The sequence below is a fragment of the Plecotus auritus genome (assembly GCF_963455305.1).
Source record: "Plecotus auritus genome assembly, chromosome: 3".
In the NCBI taxonomy this organism is placed as follows: domain Eukaryota; kingdom Metazoa; phylum Chordata; class Mammalia; order Chiroptera; family Vespertilionidae; genus Plecotus; species Plecotus auritus.
The window spans coordinates 146,089,361-146,106,829 of record NC_137772.1 but is presented as its reverse complement, the minus strand read 5'-3'; the positions used below and the strand labels follow the sequence as shown (position 1 = coordinate 146,106,829).

The window sequence follows — 17,469 nt, the reverse complement described above, 5'->3', positions numbered from 1 at the left end:
TAATGTTGGTATGAGCTTTAGGTTTTGCTAGCAAAGAACAATTTGGGAGGACATTGACTTCGTTGTTGCAGAGTTAGCCTCATTCCATAGTCTTTTCTTCTCACTCAAAACGGGTATCTTAAAGAGGGCTATCCACTATGTTTTCCTTTAGTCATTTTCATAGGACTTCAGTAGGGAAGGCATTTTCACAGTTGTTTCATTCACCACCACTGTGGAGTTTAAATGAGGTCTCGTTGGGAAAACATCTCTCTCCTGGCCTGATGTATGGTATATAATCCAACTACTAGCTCTCTTTTCATTGTAAATGATAATGCATTTTTTATGGAATGTGTCATTTTGAAGTTTTAGAGGTTTACATTTTGGCCTCAAAATCTTGCTTTGTGGAAGATATGGATGCACACCAGCCTCTCCATGCCTGAGATTGAGGTCAAGGATCAACTGTGCACAGTGTAAAGAAAGGCTCTCTCATTCAGTGTAGCCTGGTCCTTAATCATACCAGAGTGAACTTACGTAACAACTCTGTCACACTCTACTCTGTCATTAGTAGTGAGTCATGTGTTAAGTGAGGCAAAGTAATATAGCTTGTTTGTTGTTGTGAAAGATGTGCTTATTTCTACCAGATTTGCAGTTGGAATGGCTTTCGGTGAGCCACAAAACAGTTCCTTTTGCTGATCCCTTGAGGAAAAAAAATTTTTTTTGACCACTATTGGCTTTGCTGTGTGTTAGTTATTATCAAGTAATAAACTTAAAGGTGGATGTAAATTAAATCTTGAGGAATTAAAGCTAATATGCTTATACAATATTTAATTTGTTTTTGCAGTTTCCAGTGAGTAACAATAAATCAGTGACAGGCTATGAGGGTGGAACATGGAAGTGGTCAAATGGAGGATACCCTGAACCAACCACAAGTCCATGTGTTTATTTACATTGTATGGATATGTTTATAGGTTTGGGATGCTTTATCTTTCCAGCATAACACAACATGTAATTTCACACAACTTATTGCCTAACCACTTCTGCTTTTGTTTCACAGTGCAATTTTATTGCCAGGTTAAGATAGTCAACTAATTTAAGTTTGCTACAGAACTTATTATTACAGGTTTTCTTATATGAAGTATTTTAAGTTAGGATTTTCTCGTGGATACTATTGTGGGTACCCCTACTGTGCATTAGAATAGTCCCATGATTATCTCTCTGAGTGTTGCAGGACCTCCTGTCATTGCATCTTATGAAATAGGCTTGTTGTTGGTTTTTTCCTTATCTTGCTGCCAGCATTTCCTTTTGCCTCAAACTAATTCTACTTAACTGCATCTTCTAAGTTTGTTTCCCCATAATTTTATTACGTGCTTTAGATTTTTCACAACCAATTCCTTTAAACTTTATCATTGCTTCCTTTGAATTGAAATGGAAAATATCACTATTATATTGAAGAATTAGTCCCCTTAGTCTTCTTTTATTCTGGCTGGTCTGTCTTTACCCACTTCTATCTTTGTATGTATGTATTATTATTACTTTTATACTATATCATACTTCTGATTTTTTTTTTTTTCAGTGTGGTAGTAGTGAGTAATTCTCCCATGAGAAATTTTTGGATTTATTTTAATGTTTTATATGTTTTTATTTGTTTTAGAAAGAGAGGAAGGGAGAGGAAGAGAGAGATAGAAACGTTAATGATGAGAATCACCAATTGGCTGCCTCTGCATGCCCCCTCCTGGGGATCAAGCCTGTATCCCAGGCATGTGCCCTGATCGGGAATTGAACTAGTGACCTCCTGGCTCATGGGTCAATGCTCAACCACTTAGCCACACCATCTGGGCTGGATTTAGTTTTAACAGAAAGTGCAACAAATTTATTATTGTATGTTATTTGGAAAACAGTGGTAACACATGTTTAGCAAATACATGTGTTAAAAACTGATTCTTTTTAGTACCCCTGGATTATTTAAAAATCTTGGCATATATTCATTATCAGAAGATTTATTACCTAAGGGAGGAATGACTACATAATTCAGTGTAATTTTATAATATTCTTTCCCCCACTCTCAGGTAGGAAATGGAAGACACTCAAGATGAGACATCAAAAGGAAAAATTATAGCACAAATAATCTACTGGTACAAATGGATAGAAAGCCCATAACTGAGTGATTGAAATGTCTATTTCCCTGTGATCAAGTTATTAAAGATGCACACTTAATGGAATATTAATGATTTTTAATATAGGGGTATGTACTTCAAATGACTAAAATTAAGAACTGGAAATTTCTTTTAAAATTATCTAACATAACCCATTTGAAATACAAATCGAAGTCTAGGAAAATGAAGTTGACATGTGTAAGTTAGTTGTGGGTAACTAAATTTTGGGTTCTTTTATAACCGCTATTGCTTTTTCTGCTATATGGTCCATTTCTTCTCGCAACATTGGTAGATAGGCAAATGGGTGTGTAAGTAGATAGATTTTTTTTTTTATTAGCCGGTCCCTTTGTTCAGTTTTAGAATGTCAAAGTCATATAAGTCATGACAGCTTAAAATTCTTAAGAAAGCTTTTTTATTAATGTTAACATGTATAAGATAAATCTAATAGATGCAAGACATTGTTCTGTTTTTAGAAAATGAATAGGGTGATGTAGGAAATAAACAGCATATTCTCATTTTTAGGAGGTGATGAGGTGAGAAGTTGGGTACTTGTTGAAACCAACTAGTCAGGTAGAGCATCTTTGAAGAGCTTATATTTGAAATCCGTAAGCTTAAGTCAGCTATTTGAAGAATGAGGTAAAAGATTTTCAGACAGAAGAAACAGTAAGTTCAAAGATTACAGGCAAGACCAAGTTTACTTTCACAACAGAGAAAGAAGGCTAATGTGAGTAAGAGTAGATTGGACAGGAAGGGAAAGTGGAGGAGATGAAACTGTAGAGGAGGCAGAGGTAGAGCTCACGGGCTTTGTGGACCAGACTAAGGAGTTTGTACTTTATTATTCTGCTGTAAGAGCAGGACAGGACTGGAGAGGTAAGAGTAGAGCCAGGGGAGCTCTGTTGGGGTTTCAGGCAAGAAATGATGGTGACCTGGACTAGGGAGTGGTTGTAGGAATATAAATACTTACCTTCCTCAGAAAATTATAAGATAATTAAAAATAAAGGGGACTTGTTTTCCATTTTGTGCAAATGGAAATGTGCTGCAGTAGTTGTCAGTTGAACTCAGGAGCACTCTCTATTTTAGAATTGGATATGTGTTCCAAAATTGACTGGAAGTTTATTTCATTAGAATTTTTATTAATTCTTGTCCAAGAAGATGCATACTATGATTTTCATATCAGTTACTATTTATAGATATTCTTGGAATATTTATACCCATGGATTGAATGAATAACAATACCTCTTCAGCTTAAAAATAAATGTTTAAATGAAATATGCATGTTGTTCTGAATCTTTTCAAAATGCTCTGTCAAATGCCTGTGAAAATGCAGAGTAGGTGAGTTTTGTTCTATTAGAAATTCACTATCCAGGGTGATTTTATGTGTTTTTTATTTGTTTATCAATGATACAATTGACTTGCAAAATAGCATCCAGTTGGGACTAGACAGGGAGAATTTTAGGAATTTAAACTGGCTGCAATGGCAATTGGAAGGTAGTATTTCAAAGCACTATCAATTACTTGTATTTTGAATCCACTAGTTTTGTATCTAGGGGGGACGGATTGCATTGCGGATTGCCTTTTTTTCTTTAGGTTGCTTGTGAGAAAGAAAGCAGGCAAGTCTAGAAAATGGACTCAATAAATTGGTCCATTTTATAAAATACTAGTGGCCTGGTGCACGAAATTCATGCATGTGGTGTTGGGGGTCCTTCAGCCTGTCCTGGACCCTCTCCAATCTGGGATCCCTCTCTCAATCCAGAACCATTGGCTCCTCAGCACTCACTTGCCTGCCTGCCTGATGCCCCTAACTGCTCCCCTGATGGCCCTAACTGCACTCCCTCCTGGCCTAAACCCCCTAACTGCCTATGGGTTCTCCCTTCCTCTCCGTGCCTTCAGACAGGAATGCTGAGAGCTCTCCACTGAGGCCCCGCCCCCATCCTGTGGCGCTCGGGGGCCAGGTGGCGCCACAGACCTGCATGCGCTTCCACTGGGGGTCGGGGGGTGGTACCGCTGCGGCCCGTCCTGATGCTCCCCTCCAAGCCGGGTGGCTCCACAGGCCTGCACACGCTTCCGCTGAGGGACTGCCCCCAGCGGCAGCCTCACGTCCTAGTGGCACAAGTCCCCGGACCCTGTCCCTGCTCCCCCCAGCTCCTGTGCGTGCGCACATTTGACTGGTTGTGACTCAGACACCATAATGGACAAATTAGCATATTCCCTCTTTATTATATAGGATAGGCATCTGGTACCTATAGTTTCAGGGATTAAGATTTCCTCATTTGTAAACTGAAAGAGGTGGATGTGGGTTTCCAAAATGTTCTCCCATTCTCAGATTTCATGTTGTTTCTACTATATACTCAATTTCTCATTAGTTTTTATTTTTGTTAACCTCTGCAATTATTAGTTTATTAGTATCATCCAGGACTCAGATGTTCAGTATTCCTCCTGAAATTACATAAACAAATGCAAATGCAAATATCCAAGTCAAAATTATGTAACAAAACTGCACTTCATCACAAAAGCATGTAAAATTACAAGAACGTAATTTAAAACACTGGCACCGTAAGAGAATGATAATGTCAAAAACCACAAAATTGCCAAATTGTTTCCTAAATAGCTAAGAGGATAAACATATGACCCTAATGAGTTTTGAGTCTTACAAAAATCAAATTCAAATAAATTGGACAATTCAATATGTGATACAAAGTTTAAGTGTCTTCTTCCCTCATGTCTATCCTATCTAATAAAAGAGTAATATGCAAATTGACTGTCACTCCAACACACAAGATGGCCACCCCCATATGGTCAAAGATGGCAGCCCCCATGTGGACAAAAGATGGCTGCCACAAGATGGCCGGCAGGGGAGGGCAGTTGGGAGGGACAAGGCCTGCAGGGGAGGAGGGCAATTAGGGGTGACCAGGCTGGCAGGGAAGGGCAGTTAGGGGCAATCAGGCTGGCAGGGGAGCAGCTAGGCGTTGATCAGGTTGGCAGGGGAGTGGTTAGGGGGTGATCAGGCTGGCAGGCAGAAGTGGTTAGAGGCAATCAGGCAGGCAGTCAGGCAAGCGGTTGGGAGTCAGTGGGATTGGGCCTGAATGGGCAGTTGGACATCCCTCAAGGGGTCCCAGATTGGAGAGGGTGCAGGCTGGGCTGAGGGACACTCGCCCCTCCATGCACTAATTTCATGCACTGGGCCTCTAGTTTGATTTATAAAGGAGCAAACTATAATTTGGAAAATATACCTGATCTTAAATGTGGCATGTAATTTTAAAAGTTGGCCTAATTACTTAAAAATACCTTTAATGGAGTCTCAAGTTTCCTAAGCAATCCATATTTAGATAAATAGAAGACATTTATAGTCAGCACTTTTTTTCTTTCTTTTTTTTTTTTTTTTCAGAGCCTTTGCCAGGACTACTGTCCACAGAAAACTTCTTTCAGCAGTCTTGTATTTTAAGCTCACACTTTAGGGGATACATTCTCAGGCCTTCTTTAACATGGGAACTGCAAACATAACAGCCATTACATGGTAATGGGAGTTAAAAAAAAAAGTTTAAGTGCTCATGTAAAGATTAATACAAACTTTCCTATTAGTCCTTCAAGGACAGACTTTCAAATGCTTGATTCTAATAATTCCATACTGTGAGTTGAGTGACTACTTTGCACTTTGTAAATGTAACAGGGCTATGTGAAAATTATCAACTGACCAGAATTTTGAGTTTGTTATGGATGAAAATGGTCTCAATTCAATTCTCATTGCCCTCATCATGGGTATGCAGGGTGTACAGACAAATGCTTTTTATCAGCTAACTATGTGAAAAGATAAACGCTGTAATAATCATATGATCCAAAATGGGCAAAAGCAAGACTATCTTCCTCTCAAGAAGAAAAATATCAGACCTATGCAAAGGACAATAACACTAATAAAAAAATTGCATTTACTGAGAAGTGTTCAGAATGTCAACAAAACAGCTGCAACTTTTTTTGCAATTACAGAGTGGTATTCGGTTAACAGAAAGACTGGTATTCAGTTAAGTGGCATCAGAGACAACTGAAGATGAAAAAACTACCATCCCCACATATAACCAATGTGTGCTGTGCACCAACAAGAACCCACTTTAAATTTCCATGCCAGTTTACAACCCCCATGCATACCAGGCAAGGTTAGTTTCTATTGAAAATACCACCAGGACAGGACTATCTAAAAACACATTCAGTAATGTGTTAATTATACAAAATAAGACACTGTACAGTTTAAAAACAAATATCACACAGCCTTACATTTTAATTTTTTTCTTTAAAAGGAGTGAGTTGTGTACGGGGGGATTAAATGCTTTATAGACAAAAAAAAAAAAAAAAAAAAAAAAAAAAACCTGCGAGAACCAACTTATTCATCATCTTCTTCTTCTTCCTCCTCCTATTCATCTTCCTCTTCTTCCTTTTCTTCCTTCTTTTTCTTGCTTTTTCAGCCTTGACAACTCCCTTTTTAGCCGCATCAGGCTTTCCTTTAGCTCTGTATGCAGCAATCTCCTTTTCATAGCTCTCCTTCAGCTTAGCAGGCTTCTTTTCATAAGACTGCTTGTATCTGCAGCAGTGTGATCCCACTCCTCTCCCCACTTCTTTGCAAGGTCACCAATGGGTAGGTCAATGCTCTCCTTTGATTTTGGGGTGATACTCAGAACAAAACAAGAAAAAGGCCGAAGGAGGCCTCTTGGGTGCATTGGGAGCTTTGAATTTCTTTTTTGTTTCCCCTTTAGGAGGGATGTAACTTTTCATTTCTCTCTCATAACTGGGCCTTTACCATGTCTTCAGTTTTTCCTTTCTCCTTAACAGACATGGTCTTCCACCTCTCTGAGCACTTCTTAGGAAACTCTGAGAAGGTGACTGAAGCATCTGGATACTGCTCCTTGTGTTCCTCCCGGAAAGTTTGCACAAAGAAAGCATAGGATGACATTTTGCCTCTCAGCTTCGTAGGATCTCCTTTGCCCATGTTTAATTGCTTTTCCTCAGTGAGCACATAGTCACCCCGTGCCTGGCTGGCTCACACTTGCGTCGGTGCTGTCTCTGTGGAGCTCTTCTCATTGGTTTTCATCAAAATTTTAAGGAATGTGTAGAAAATAGGTTTCAAATGAGGGTATCAAGGATGGTATAATGATGTCTTTATGCGCCATCAGTGTATTCCAATGTCCATATGAAACAAATCATGTGAAGTCTTTATGGAATTTAGTTTATAAATGTCAAAGGTGAGGACTTGATGCCTTGGTATCTCTTGTGGGCCTGTAATTCAAGGGATTTTCCATGGATTTTCCCTATAGTTCCAATAGGAAGCTTCTGTCAAAAGAAGACAGTCAAGCCAAAACCGGTTTGGCTCAGTGGATAGAGCGTCAGCCTGCGGACTGAAGGGTCCCAGGTTCGATTCCGGTCAAGGGCATGTGCCTTGGTTGCGGGCGCGTCCCCAGTAGGGGGTGTGCAGGAGGCAGCTGATCGATGTTTCTCTCTCATCGATGTTTCTAACTCTCTATCCCTCTCCCTTCCTCTCTGTAAAAAATCAATAAAATGTATTTAAAAAAAAAAAAAAAAGAAGACAGTCAAGACATGCAAAGAACATATCATAGATGTTTTCATTATGTGCACAGCAGTAAATTTGATGTAGATTCAGACAACTTGAGTCAATACTACCTGGTATGTATAAACCCATACAAATGGGAATTCATTAAATACTAAGAACAAAGCATCAAAAATTGAAAGGGAGCAGATTGCGATAAACCTTATTAAGAAGTTCTCTTTTATATAGACTTGTATGTTGTTGTTGTTTTTTTCTTTCCCGTCTACCTCTTATCCATGTGCTGCTGAGTGCAGATTTTAGCTTCACTTTCTTCATTATTGATACTCTCTCTGGGTGATGTGCATTTCCCAGGGTTCAGCTATGTAGTGAGGAGTCCTGAAGCTCTTCCTCCAGCCCGGTATTTATCAAGCACTATATTAGATGTAGGGAAATGGCAAGGAACAAGACAGGTTCCAATGGAGACTGCAAACTGGTGAGAGAGGCACAAATTGTGTAAATAATTATTTAATAACAATTGCAATTAGTTTTTTAAAGATGCCTTGACCTGGGTGGCTGGGGTGCAGGAGAACCACATTCAATCAACTGGCATGTAAGCTATATTGGAGTGATGAGTAGGAGGTCACCAGACAAACCTATAGAAATGAGGGGGTGCGATGGAAAACATCAAAGGACACAAAATGCAGTAGGCAAAAGGCATAGCCTATGTCTGGGGAACAGGTCAAGGACAGAACTAGGACCATAACTAGAAGCTATGAGAAATACATTTCTGGCTTCATAGAAGGGGTAACATCCAAATTATGAGAGCTGTCAGGTTATGAAATGAGTGCTCACTGAAGATTTTTCAAGTGTGGGTTTATAAGGACACTAGAGGCCCGGTGCACGAAATTCGTGCACTCCAGGGAGGGTCCCTTAGCCCATCCTGCACCCTCTCACGGTCCAGCACCCCTTGCTCCTTACCACTTGCCTGCAGTGGAGGCAGGAGAGGTTCCTGCCACCTCGCTGTGCTCGCCAGCCACGAGCCCACTGTGGGTGTGCACTGACCACCAGGGGGCAGCTCTGGCATTGAGCGTCTGCCCCCTGGTGGTCAGTGTGCATCATAGCGACTAGTAATTTCACCATTGAGTCGATTTGCATATTACCCTTTTATTATATAGTAATAGAGGCCCAATGCACGGATTCGTGCACCAGTGGGGTCCCTTGGCCTGGCCTGTGGGTGATTGGGCCAAAACCAGCTCTCTGACATCCCCCAAGGGGCCCTGGATTGCAAGAGGGAGGTTCTCAGGTGACACACCCTGGAATCGGGCTCCCTCCTCTCTGGTTCCAGGTGCGTCACCCGAGGACCGCAGCTGCCAACTCACCACAGCTCAGCAGCTCCTGCCTTGGTAGTCATTGTGCATCATAGCTACTGGTCAGACAGTCACTTAGGCTTTTATATATATAGATTTGAGAAAATTCAAGTATTTTCAAAGGGGAGAGGGTTGGTCCAGACAACCATGAAATCATTTCTAACACTGAGGATAGTATATCATTCTTTCTCTTGGGCCCACAGAGAAGTATAGAAATTTTAAAAACTGTAATTATCTGGATTATTATTATGATTTGGCTTTACTATCAATTTTAGCATCCTGAAAATGTCTTACTGCATTTATCAAACACTTTACCATCTTACCCGGTGTTTTCTTGATTCTGATCTTTTTCATCATCTAAACCCTGTGAATCAGAAATTTTCAATATATGTAGTTGTGGAAAAAGTCAAATAGTCCAGCTCTTTCAGTTTTTAAGTTCAAAATCTTCTATTAATATTGTACTAGTCTGTTTTTCTCCAGGATGGTTTATATACTATTAAATTTTATTTTTAAAATAAGTACTGGGGGAAATTGTTCAAAATATGTTTGATTGTTCATCAGTGAACACAAAAAGAGAAAAGAAGCCGAAACCGGTTTGGCTCAGTGGATAGAGCGTCGGCCTGCGGACTGAAAGGTCCCAGGTTCGATTCTGGTCAAGGGCACGTACCTTGGTTGTGGGCACATCCCCAGTGGGAGGTGTGCAGGACGCAGCTGATCGATGTTTTTCTCTCATCGATGTTTCTAACTCTCTATCCCTCTCCCTTCCTCTCTGTAAAAAATCAATAAAATATATTCTAAAAAAAAAAGAGAGAGCCAAAACCGGTTTGGCTCAGTGGATAGAGCGTCAGCCTGCGGACTGAAGGGTCCCAGGTTCGATTCCGGTCAAGGGCATGTGACTTGGTTGCGGGCACATCCCCAGTGGGAGGTGTGCAGGAGGCAGCTGATCGATGTTTCTCTCTCATCAATGTTTCTAACTCTCTATCCCTCTCCCTTCCTCTCTGTAAAAAATCAATAAAATATATTTTTTAAAAAAAAGAGAGAAAAGAAGAAGCTTGAAATATGGGTTGAATTGTTGAGAGGCCTGTGGTTATTTTTTTATTCATAATTAAAAGTAGTTAGAAGATGATGATGAACTGAAATTGGTTGTGTTATAGCATTTCATTTTTAATCACTTCTGAAACTGCAAGAGCAGTCATTTAAATTAAATAATGATCTAAATAATGATATTTCCTTGATTAAAAGTGAAAATACATTTTTGGTGAGTGTTTGCAAAAGTACCTTGAGGTTACAATTACTGGTATATTTACTGCATAAGACCCAAACATTTTGTGAAAATATCAGTGTTTGGTGTCTCAAGGATAGCACAAGCCATTCACAGGTACATAATTAGAATTGGATACTATTTTTAAATGTTATTCCACACTATTTTAATTCTTACCTATGATTTTTTTTTATTTTAAAATTCCCTGATACTACAGTGTGTCTAGTAATTTAATATTTTTTGATGTTCATACCTATGTGTGTTTTATGTAAGATACTTTACAAAGCATTTTGGAATTAAAACTTTCACATGGGTAAAATGGGGGGGGGTGGCAAGAAAAGAATTTTCTAAGCTTACAAGCACAAATTAAATGAAAAATTAAAGGATTAATATTTTTTTACAAAAGGGCTATAGTTAAAGAACAAATAGTAAAGTGATAGGAAATAATTTCCATAAAAGCAAAAGCTCTAAAACTACAAGGAAAATAAATAGAATACAAAGACCAAGGGATTTGAACAAATAATTCCTAAAAGAGAAAATATAACAGGCTTTAAAAGACAGGTAAAACATATAATTTTATTAGAAATTAAAGAAATTTAAATTCAGGTAACAGTGAATTCCCTTGAGGTGCTCTAGCTCTTAGTTTTGTTAATTATTCTCTCGATGATATATCTTAAGAAAATTTAAGTTTTTTAATGTTTGAAAATATCAACAAAGATAGTAATTGAAAAACAGCATTTTTATTTATTGGAGGCAAAAATAGGAAATGCTTGAAAGTTGGAAATGATTAAATAAAGGTTATTCCCATTTGATAAACTATTATAAATCCTATGTTAAGTTTATAAAGAATATGTAATGAGACCATTGCCCATGTTATTATAAATAAAGAATGGTTAATCTACAACATAACTGTGTCATTAAAAAGGCAAAAAAAATAAATAATGTTAAGAATGGATGTTTTAGCTTTTTAGACTTCTGTAGCCAATTTTTTTTTTTTGGGGGGGGGGGGGACAGGCTTAATGTTTTTACTTATTTCACATTTTCTTTAATGAGCACATTATGAAGTAATGTAGTTTTTAACAAAATGAAAAAGAATGAGTATTTTAATTTATCATTTAGATCATTTGTAGGAAAGATAGGAAAAGTATTACAGTAACTAGATAATTTTTTTTTAATATATTTTATTGATATTTCACAGAGAGGAAGGGAGAGGGATAGAGAGCTAGAAACATCGATGAGAGAGAGACATCGATCAGCTGCCTCCTGCACGCCCCCCACTGGGGATGTGCCCGCAACCAAGGTACATGCCCTTGACCGGAATCGAACCCGGGACCCTTCAGTCCACAGGCCGACGCTCTATCCACTGAGCCAAACCGGTTTTGGCAGTAACTAGATAATTATCTAAAATTTATTTAACAGGACTCAACATGTAAAATTTAAGACATAAACATTAAAGAGAAAAGAATAAAATAGAGAAAAGCATCTTGCCTGAATTATTTATTATATACCATATTTCTATGATGAATTTATCAAATATAATAATAGTACAAACATTTGCTGAGTACTTTTGTGACCTTAGAAATTCACGTGTAGCATCTCATTTAATCCCCACAAAAGCCAAGTGGGGAAGTCATATGTCTCCATTTTACAGATGAGGAATGAAGTTGGCAAGCTGTGAGGTGGATTACTCAAGGGTTCAGTGCCAGTTTGAACTAAAGCATTCCTGACTGCTGCTCTGCATTGTCATTGACTCTTATGTCAGTATACAAGATGAACAGAGATTTTATTTATATCCATGGATGCTATACTGTTAGGTGATGTAATATGTATCAAATACACTGTTTGGGAGTCATTCACCTTATCATTATGGGCTTTCAGAGGCAGAAGACTATTTCTACTTATCTTATAAAATATGCACAACACATTTAAGGTCCTAAGTTCATCAAATGATGAGGCAATCTTTTTTTTAAATTTTCCCTCAGTTTTTATTTTATTTTTATTTTTTATTGTCTAAAGTTTTACATATGTCTTCTTTTGCCCCAATTGACCTTCTCCCTCCCCCCACTAGCTATTCCCACCCCAGGCAAGCCCCCACCGCCCCAGTGCCTGTGTCCATTGGATATGCTAATATGCATGCATACAAGTCCTTTGGTTGCTCTCTAACCCACCCCCCGCCCCTACCATTTGTCTCTGGATCTATTCTTGTTTATCAAATTACATTGATCATTATATCCCACATATGAGTGAGATCATGTGATATTTATCTTTCTCCGACTGGCTTATTTTGCTTAGCATAATGCTCTCCAGTTCCATCTATGCTGCTGCAAATGGTAAAAGTTCCTTCTTTTTTATAGTGGCATAGTATTCCATTGTGTTAGATGTACCACAGTTTTTTAACCCACTCTTAGCTATTGTAAATGGTGCTATTTGAACAGAGGGGTGCATATATCCTTTCTGATTGGTGTTTCTGGTTTCTTGTGGAATTTTATGCATTTTTGATAAGCATTCTATTCTTAGTCGTACTTGAATTGTCTTTTGAGAGACTGAAAGAATTGTGTATGCATATATGTCTTATTTTGCATCCACTACTTATTGATCTTTTAAAAGTTATTTTCAATAATCTTTGTTATGAAGTTATGTAAAATACTAATTAAAAAGAAATATACCTTATATAAAATTTTAGTTTTTAAAGCAAAACTAAAACCATTACCTGTATGTCAACATATAATACCTATATAGTGTGTACTTTGAGGCATGTTAGTGTCTTTCATAAAACACATTTAAAAACTGACTCATTGGCGGTAGCAGTCAGGTGTCACCTGGCCTGGCATAGTCATGCAGAAAGGGTGCTTGTTTGCTGTGTGACTTTAAGCAAGTGTCTTAAACTCTCAGAGCTCATATTTTCTCATATGTAAAATGCTGAAAACACCATGCTTCTGAGATTCTGAGATAACATCAGTTCTGTCCCACTGTCATAGTTCCTTCAGGCTGCTGTAGCAGAATACCAAAACTAGGTGGCTTATACCCTAAACAACAGAAAATTCTGGAGGCTGGAGGTCTGAGTTCGGGGTGCCAGCATGGTCCAGTGAGGGCCCTCTTCTGGGTTTCAGGCTTCTCCTTGTATACTTGCCTGGTGGAAAGAATGAGGGATCTCTCTGTAGCCTATTTTATGAGGGCACTAGTCCCATTTATGAGGGCAGAGCTCTCCAAAAGACCCTGCCTCTAAAACTATCCCCTGAGGAGTTAGGATTTTAAAACATGGATTTAGGGAGGACATGAGCATTCAGACTATAGCACCCACCAAGTTTTATTATGACTCTTCAAAAAAAAAAACCTATTAAGTATATAAAGATTATAAGATACCTCACAATATGAGAATGATTAAATGCATTCAAGTAATATGGTATGACCTTGACTCCAGATTTCTGAGAATTTACATAAAGAAAAATGCTTGGTGTACACTGGACACCTCTACACTCTTTAATAATGGAGCTATTATTGAAGCTCAGTGTTCCACTCTTAGGTTTCTGACCCAGTGCTGGGTGCTTTTTTGTATATGTTGTATCACTTGAGTAACTAACCCTGTGCAGAAATGATGTTATCATTATATTACAGATGCAAGATTTAAGGTATCAAAGTATGCCATATTGAAGACTCTAGCTCTAGGAAGTTGTCAGAGCAAGGATTTTAACCTCATCTGACGCTTAAATCCATGATATGTTTATGGTTTGCTTTGAGCCTTCAAAGATATTGGCTCTTACTAGACATGAGCTTGGTGGGTCCCCACTGGTGACAGACCCAGAATGCTGAGGTTTTGGAGGACTGGGGCTCTCCTAATCCTTTACTTAAGGCCTCAGGAAGGAAGGACCGTCCTCGGGGCAGGGAGAGAGGCTAAAAGGGACAGAGGAAGGGAAGGCGCTCATGTGGAGGGGAGTATAAAGACCAGACGCCAGGCTCCAGACATGCTGCGGGGTTTTCTTATGCTGCCTCCTTTAATTCTTCTGATGACACAGCAAGGTTATTGCTGTTTAAATAAATGAGGAAGCTGTGGATCAAAACCAGAGTTTGGGGAATAACCAGAGTTGCCTTGCTCCAGGGATTCCAGCACTGACCACTGTGCCTTGCACAGAGAAGGTGGTCAATTAAGAAGGATGCACTGGATTTCAGTTACTTTCACTCCTCCCTGGTCTCATCTCTGCTTCCATTTTTCATATGGGGATAGAGTCCACTTGGTTTTAAATTACTTATAACTACATCATGCTTTGCTCAAAAGTTGCAGTTGAGTACTTGTCTTAGTCCTTTTGGACTGCTATAACAAAATACCATAAAGAGTGTTACTTATGAACAACAGACATTTATTTTTCACAGTTCCAGAGACTGGAAGTCCAAGGTCATGGCTCTGGCAGGTTCAGTGTCTGGGGATACCTGCTTCATCATTTCCAGCTGCCCTCTCTCTGTTCTCAAGTACTTGAAGAGGCAAGGAGCTTTCTGAGGTCTCTCCTATAAGGGCAGTAATGCCATTCACTAGGGCTTTACCCTCATGACCTAAGCCCCTCTCAAAGGCTCACCTCCAAGTACCATAGGCTTGAGGGTTAAGATTTCAGCACATGAGTGGGAGGAGCAGGAAGAGGAGGCACAAACATTCAGACCATAGCAACAATTCACTGATATTCTTTTGAATCTGTCTTTGTATAGGACTCAAGAAACCACAAAAGAAAGACTGTAAGAGCTGAATTAAATTTTTGATTAGGGAGTAGATGGTGTAATGGATTTGGACAGTGGATCATGGATTTGGAAATGAGGCATGCCCAGCCCTACTGCTAATTATCTCCCTGAGCATGTTCTGCCTTCTGCTAGCCTTTCTGCTCCTCAGTTTCTTAATGTGGAGATGATTGCTACTGCCTCAAATTGTGAGGATTCATTTACATTTTGTAAACTAACTAGCTTGTAATAGATGCTCAGTACATTCATTGTAACAATGACCATTTATTATTTAAAATTATAATAGAAACTCTACTACGATCCTGGAGAATGAATCATATAGAAAAATGTTTGAATAAGATATATAAATGAGGAGCAGAAATTAGGGAAGAGAAGGTAGAATAAAAACCTAGGAATAAAAATAAAGGGGAATCTTTACCCATCAACATACAGACTAAAGACCAGAGAGAAAGAGAATAATTGCTTTCAAGAAGAACGAGGATTATAAGTAACAATTATTTATAGCAACAGAGGGAGAGGAGGTAGGGAGGAAAGAGAGATGGAGTGGGGAAGGGAAGAGAGAGGGATACTATTTTCCCAGTCCTTGCTCTTTTGATCTAGCTAATGCATGCACTTTGTGATTCTTGTTTGCATTCTGATTAAAGCAGTTGTTTCCAAAGTTTGTGTATCCTGCTATTTACTCTTCTGTGCCTCAGTGGACACGTAAAGCAGTACCTCCCAAAAGCCCTTGCAGATGGCCTGGGAGCACTATGTGTAAATGGATCCCTCCTTAGCAAGAGGATGTAAGCTCAATGAGCCACCTCTCGCTTTTTCATTGCCACCCACCATAATTAAGTCTCAGATTAAGCTCCTTTCTTCAGTGACCTCAGCATCTGTGTGAGTCCTTCTGTCTACCTCTTCTCTTTCCTTGTCTAAGAATGCACAATATCCTAAAACAAAAGGAGGCTACTCAACTCTGTGTCTTTGATTAGGGTCTACCCCTCATCTAGGTATGTCTTTTCCTTCGTGTGTTTCTCTTAGGTGATAAATCTCAGATTGTTTGAAGCTTAGTATGATGTTCTCTTCCTTGTTGGATCACACATGATCCCTATTGATCTATATATTACTTAAATGTGTAAAGAGACTGTGTTGCTTTCCCTCTCCTTATCCCATCCCCTATTCCTCCTTTCTCTTTTACCTCTTCTCTATGCCATTCCCCATATGACAGTCTTCATAAATCCCTCAATGGTTTTCTGGCATCGTACCCGTTTTGTAAAGGGCCAGGGAGAAATAAATTCAATGAAGAGATGAAAGCCTTCCTGACCTCCTTTCAATTGAGCATGGAGCCCTGGACTGCTGTTTCTCTAATCTCCTTTTCACTAGACATCTTTCATGCTATTTGTCCAATTCAGGGCAAATTCATGGTCTCATATTCATTTAGGGACAGATCCAGCCTCACAGCCTTAAAATAAGGGGGTCTAGATTGATCTCCTGTGTGTGCTTTTCTTGTTCGCCTGGTGTACTTCTGTATTTGGCCAGTAACTCTGGCATATCTAATTCACTGGGTCTCAGTAAGCCACAGCTTTTCTTAACTCAGGGTGCCAAAAACAAAAAACACAAACCAAAACTAATGGAAGGGGAGAGAGATTGGTTTTAAAGAGTGAGAGTATTCCTGAATTCAAGAGTTGCTCAGCAAGTCTGTTTTCAGAAAAGCAAAGAAGTTTCTCCTCCATGTTTTTAGTTCTCCCAGGCAAAATTAGCATCTATTAACAAGTAACCAGCCTTCTTTAGCAGCATCTCCTTTGGACCGCTAGTCTATAAATCCTGACTGTTGCTTTTCACCCACTCTGTCTTGTCAGGAATGCATTATTCACTTCCCCTATAGGAACACTCATGAAAATTTTGCCTCATTTCCCCTTTACCCACCCGTCTTGTTACCATTACATGTCACCAAGGCCAGTCAGCCTCAATATTTCTACCATGGTCTTTCCCTGTTCCATTGATCTGAGTCTTTGAAAAGTCCCCAGATATCAACGATTTCTTCTGGATGCCAATGATGTTCTTTGTCATGGATTGGCTACTAATTATAGGATCATAGCCACTTTGTGATAAATCCCCTGTGCCCTTTAGTTTAATTATAAGTTGAACAAAACAAAACAAAAATTTGTCTTTATCCACTTAGCCTGTGTTACCTTGTACCTCCATTTTCAAATGTATATCCATTTTGTGGTTAAACTCTGTCCATAACATCCTCTTTCCTCTACTAGAATGGCATTGTTTCAAGGATAAATGTTTCATTTATCTTTGTATCTCTGACTGCAAGTGTCCCCATATCTTGTGTATACTAAGCACATTATTTGGATTGGCTATATTAAGCTACATTGGCTATATTACGTTTCTTCTTCTTTTCCCAGACATTGAATTCATTCTTAGCACAGTGAAATAGCCCAATTGCATAGTTTGACCTGTTCCAGAATT

The 17,469-nt window shown here is 39.0% G+C and overlaps 1 protein-coding gene and 1 pseudogene across 4 annotated transcripts in view; one reads left to right on the top strand and one right to left on the bottom strand.

Moving 5' to 3' along the window:
• The window catches only part of TMTC2 (transmembrane O-mannosyltransferase targeting cadherins 2), a 450,431-nt gene that overhangs the window by 358,556 nt on the left and 74,406 nt on the right, over nucleotides 1–17,469 (top strand). The gene's annotated exons all lie outside the window — the stretch shown is intronic.
• LOC308244594 (high mobility group protein B1-like) lies at nucleotides 6,535–7,107 on the bottom strand (annotated as a pseudogene). The gene has a single exon. The product of its transcript is annotated as a high mobility group protein B1-like (transcript).